The following is a 6,000-nucleotide window of genomic DNA, read 5'->3' as shown; positions in this document are numbered from 1 at the left end:
GGTATTCATAAGGCCTTCCTAGTGCCAAATCATATACTTCACATTAATTCTTCTGTGATTCCACATCCTTTCCACACTGCATCAGTCTCAACTGTCTGTTTCAGATGGAGCCACTCAGATTCCATGAATGTTTTTGTTTAACCAAGTGAACACTGTAAACTGTTGTTCTTGGTCATACACTCTACTCTTAAATAAAAATAAGACTTTTGAAGATTAAAGATTGAGATGCAGGTGCTAAATATTTGCAAATACATTCCCTTACTCTCAGAGATCTAAATTATAAGTAGAGAAGAGGAGACTTTGTTAGTTTCAGTTCAAAAAAGAGTGCTAAATTCTATTTAGAGGCAGAACGGTTTTCTATACAAAAAGAAGAGAAAAACTAAAACAAAATGACTAGAATAGAGACTTCCCAGACAACTTCTTTACTGCACTGAAAGTCAGTAACAGATCTAGCCACATGCTGAAATTCCTCTTCCAATTAAATGAAATGGATGGTAAGAAGAACCCACATAGTATGTGGTATTGCAACAGGGGTTAATTTAATCCTTCATTTGTAATCTTCATAATAATGTTGAAAACACCTACTTTGAAGAAATTGACTATAAGGTAAATTCACATCTGAGTTCTAACAGATATAACTATCTTCAAGAGCCGAACACACCAGCACCCTACTGTGGTCAGTAGGGCAGTGCCCAATAGATGCCAGCCAATCGAATTTGAGGGGAAAAAATCTTATTTGTAAATTGTAAAAAGTTTATTTTTGGATTTAATTAGTTGGCTTAGACTACACTATTGAAGACAAATATAGTTGAAGTCACAATATTTATTTACTACAAATGCTGGGACTATCAAGCTTTTATTTTACCTGTTTAGGGTGGAAGACTTCCCATCTCATGATTCATTAAATTCATGCGGGCATATAATACAATGTTACTCAATAAGAGTAATATTTTTTTTTTCATCATACAAAGGTAAGATGATAAGATCTAACAAATAAAAGTTCATAGTTAAATTTGAACATACCATGCAGTATTTGGGACATATCTATACTAAAAATATTATTCATTATTTTTTGGAAATTCTAATTTAAGCATTAAATGGGCTTCCCTGATGGCTCAGTGGTAACGAATTCACCTCCCAATGCAGCAGATGCAGGATTTGATCCCTGAGTTAGGAAGATCCCTTGGAGAAGGAAATGGCAACCCATTCCAGCATTCTTGCCTGGAAATCCCATGGGCAGAGAAGCCTGGTAGGCAACAGTCCATGGGGTCACAAAAGAGTTGGACATGACTTGGCCACTAAACAACAACTGTATTTAAATGACAGCCCTGCTCAAAAGCATCACAATAACCTTATGGCTGTAGAGAATGTGAGATTTGGGGCTAAGACTATTCAGCCCAGAGTTGTACTTTCTTAAATTGATCAAAATTCAACTCACTCCCTTGCCACTTTTAGATTTGTGATCAAAGTGGAGTGTATGATTAAGTGAATGAACTTCTGAACAAGTATAGTGAATACCTTCTTAAAATTCAACTTTAAAATCAAAGATGAAACTATATTTCTTCTAAACAGTTAAACCTTTTAAAATACAACTTTAAGGCTAATTTTAAGACTATTATTTCACAAAAAGAATAGTGTTAATGAAATCTATTCATCTTCTGAAAGACATAAAAACTATTAAAATTTTTGAAGGAAAAGAGGGCAAGAATCATAATGTGGTAGTATTGATCAAATAAAATGTAAAAGTTTATGCCAGCTTTAAGGGACAGAAGGTTATTGAAAATAAGGTTAATTCGATTTGTTTATCTACATAAAAGATATTATCATATAATGCATAGTTACACATAAAAGTATTAAATTTCCCCCCAGATACTAAAATTTGGAATATCCATTATTTTTTTTAATATGTCATGTTGAGATACTTGGATCCATGTTTTTTAAACTTTTTTTCTTAGGAAATAGCTTTATAAATTAAAAAACAAAATTCTTTACATTAAACACATCCAAGAATAGTTATCAAAATAATTAAACAGACAAAAAAAAATCAAAATACAAAGCCCATCAAACATAAAACCTAAGCCCCAGAAAGTGTGCTTTCTTGATAACCAGTTCAAGTGTTTGTTACCAAGTGGGTTACCAGCGCTTAATCTCAAGGCACCCTAACTAGGGCCTTATAAAATACATCTCAGCATTGTCCCCTTAGGGAATGGAAGGGGAAACCCAACATGAGAACTCAACAGTTCTCACGCCCCCATGACCAAGGGTGGTCATACAGGTGTCAATTCCACTACACCATATAAGTTGTTCAACCATGTATGCAAGTTGATTTTATAGCCAAGTCCCTGGCTTTAAGACACATATTTACCTATACTTCAAATTGAGGTGATTTTTGTCTAGTAATATGAGTTAGAGTCAAAAGTAGATAGTTATTTAAAGACTTTTCCAATTATAATTCTAAACAGTGGGGGAAGAAGAGGCTGGGACAAATTGAGAGAGTAGCACTGAAACATATACATTACCATATGTAAAACAGACAGCTAGTGAAAAGTTGCTGTATAACACAGGGAGATCAGCCTGGTACTCTGTGATGACCTAGCGGGTGGGATGGGGATGGGGTGGGAGGGAGGCTCAAGAGAGAGGGGATATGTATATACTTATGGCTGATTCACATTGTTGTATGACAGAAACCAACAGAACATTGTAAAACAATTATCCTCCAATTACAAATGAATTTTTAAACATTTTAGTAAAATAAATGTATAAATACTGAACTTAATCAGTGTAATAAAGAATATTTTAGTTTGGTGTTTTCCCCATTTACAAGACAATGAGCAAATTGATTTAATAAATTTGAACTCAAGAAGATGTCACCAAGATGGCAGTGTAAGAGGCTTCAAACTCCATGCCCCTAACAAAAATCAACAATTAGACAGCTATCCATTAACAGAAACAGCTCTGGGAGAACTGAGGAATCCAGTTAAGAAACTTCAACCTGACAGCAGAAGAAAACCATAAAAAACAGGAAGGAAGAACAACTTCATCTTGCCTGCCTAATCCCTCGAGACTGCTTAGCACCAAGTGGCAACTTCCCAGCTAGAAAGCATTTCCCTCCCCAGGAAAGGGAGAGTGGGTTAACGTCCAGCTTCCGAAGGCTTTCAGGCGCTACACAAATGCCCTGCTTTGGTTTTACCCACCCAGAGACCAGTAAAACTGAGATGCATACCAACTACACAGTGGGAGTGGCTGAGGTTCCCAGTTACCTGCTCTGCCAAGACCCCCAGTAGCTTCACCACTAAAGAAACTAACAGAACAGCTGCCAAAGCCCCTCTGCAGATTTCACTCATTTTCACCCCACAGATTTTCAAGTTCTCAGACTCCAGTCTGAGTCCCTCCCAGCACCCTCCCTCACCCCCAACTCCAGCTGGGAGGATTTATACCATGTAGCTATCTCCAGCTTCTGTAGCTGCAAGAGGGCAAGACAGTCGCCCTTGACCCCTGGGCTGGCCCTCACCACTGGGTCTGCTGAGGAGGGCTAGTCCCTTTAGTTGTGCACTGACAGGCCCTTGGCCAACTTTTGACACGGACCTCCAGGTCTTTGTGTGTGTGGCGGGGCGGGGGGCAGGGGGAGGGGGGTGGCAGGGGGACTTGGAAAATATGAGTGCACTCCAGAGTGTTTATGAGTTCAACCTCCAACTTATCACTCATCTACATCACTCTCCGGCATCCTCCAGCCGTGCACCTGTACCGCACCACCCTGCATCACGTCACCAGCCTCCACTGCCATGCACACGCCCTTGGTGAGACCCTGTGACGGCAGGAGCACACCCTGACAGCCAGGGCTTCCATAGCTGCTAGTGCAACCACAGTCAGCCCTGCATCTCACCACTACGTGTGCAGCTGCCACTGGTCCCTGCCACTACACAGGCATCTGCAGGTGGCCCCACGGCCAAGTGTGTGCATAACACCGGCTCTAGCCCATGATCAAATGGGATTTATCTCCGAAATGCAGTGATAGTTTAATCTGATATGCAAATCAATAAACATGATATACCACATTAAGATAATGAAAGACGAAAATTATATGATTATTTTAATAGATGCAGAAAAATCATTTGACCAAATTTAGAATCTTTTATAATAAAATCTCAACAAAATTGGGTATAAAAGGAGCATGCTGTGCTGTGCTTAGTCGTGTCCGACTCTTTGCGACCCCAGGAATGTAGCCTGTCAGGCTCCTCTGTCCATGGGGATTCTTCAGGTAAGAATACAGGAATGGTTAGCCATGCCCTCCTCCAGAGGATCTTCCCAACCCAGGGATTGAAGCCAGGTCTCCTGCATTGCAGGTGGATTCTTTACCATCTGAGCCACCAGGGAAGCCCATGAATACTGGAGTGGGTAGCCTATCCCTTCTCCTAAAGGGATCTTCCTGACCCAGGAACCCAATCAGGGTCTCTCGCATTGCTGGCAGATTCTCTACCAGCTGAGCTACCAGGGAAGCCCAAAAGGTGCATGTCTCAACATAATAAAGGCTTTATATACGACAAATCCACAGCTATCATCATACTCAATGGTAAAGGTATTAGAAATGTCTCACTCCAAAAGCCCTAGTAAATTTAGTAACTACAAAACTATTATGCTTCCTTAATAGTAACATATTGATCTCTACTACCTCCTGTATAATAATTCTCTATGAATTCTCATATGAAATGTACCTTGATTTTTCTAATAAAATAATACAAAATTCTAGTTAGGGCTATATTCCTGCCTGTTCAGTCCCTACATCATGTCTGACTCTTTGCAACCCCATGGACTATAGCCTGCCAAGCTTCTCTGTCCATGGGATTTTCCAGGAAAGAGTATTGGAGTTGGTTGCCATTTTCTTCTCCTGGGCTATACTCTTCCCCAGTTTCCTGGCTTTTTGTGATCTGTAAGCCTACTCCTGTTTGTATACTAGAGGAAGATCTAGCCCAAGGAACTGAGAACTATACTACTGGATAGCATGATTTCATTTAGTCGCTAAGTCGTATCTGACTCTTGGGACACCATGGACTGTAGCCCATCAGGCTCCTCTGTCCATGGGATTTTCCAGGCAAGAATACTGGAGTGGGTTGCCATTTCCTTCTCCAGGGGATATTCTGGACCCAGGAATAGCATATTTTTACAGTATTACCATGATTATACTTTATATCTCATTATTATGATGTTATTATCTATCATTACTATAGATAACATGTCAGGCTCTTATTATATCAGGTAGTATGCTAAATAATCTGCAAGCATTTTGTCACTTAATTTTTAAAAGAATTTTAGGGTATCAGTATTTTTTTAGTTATTTGCTGGATTTCAAAGTCTTTTTTAAAAACGCTTTTATTTATTAATTTATTTGTTTAGGCCATGCAGCATGCAGGATCTTTTTACCCAACTAGGGGCCGAAACTGTGTCTCTTGCAGTGGAAGCACAGAGTCAACCACTAGACTGCCGGTGACGTCTCAATTAATATTAATAGAACTATTTATGAATAAGAAAACAAAAGCCCAGAATGGTGGAGTAGTTTGCCCATAGTTACCAAGCAGATGCCGTATTCCAATCTAGACATGTTAATGGCAGACTACAATTAACCAGTATCATCTACATACCCACATTTAGCCATCTTTAAGATTCAAAAGTTTTAATAAATCATTATATTTTTATTCAGATATAAAATACAAAAGTACTATGTTTTGTTTTGCCTTACTAACATACAAGAGAGATCATACACACAGGACTGGATAGACTTGAGATGTTATAAAAAGAATGTCTCAGTAAATTGAAAAACAAGCTTACATATAGCTTTTGTGAGGAACTCCAAAAAGCTAAACTTAACCACATGGGTAAAATGTAAAAAGTTAAAAACAGACAGTCATAATTCAGGTTGTCAGCTTTCAAAAAATTCATCTTTACTGGGTATTGTAAACTATCCTATGATGGCTTGCAAGAACATAAAAAAAGTTTTGATGGCCG

The sequence above is a fragment of the Bubalus kerabau genome, chromosome 14 (assembly GCF_029407905.1).
Source record: "Bubalus kerabau isolate K-KA32 ecotype Philippines breed swamp buffalo chromosome 14, PCC_UOA_SB_1v2, whole genome shotgun sequence".
NCBI classification, from domain to species: Eukaryota; Metazoa; Chordata; class Mammalia; order Artiodactyla; family Bovidae; genus Bubalus; species Bubalus kerabau.
The sequence above is the reverse complement of the archived record's forward strand: the minus strand, read 5'-3'. Positions refer to the sequence as shown.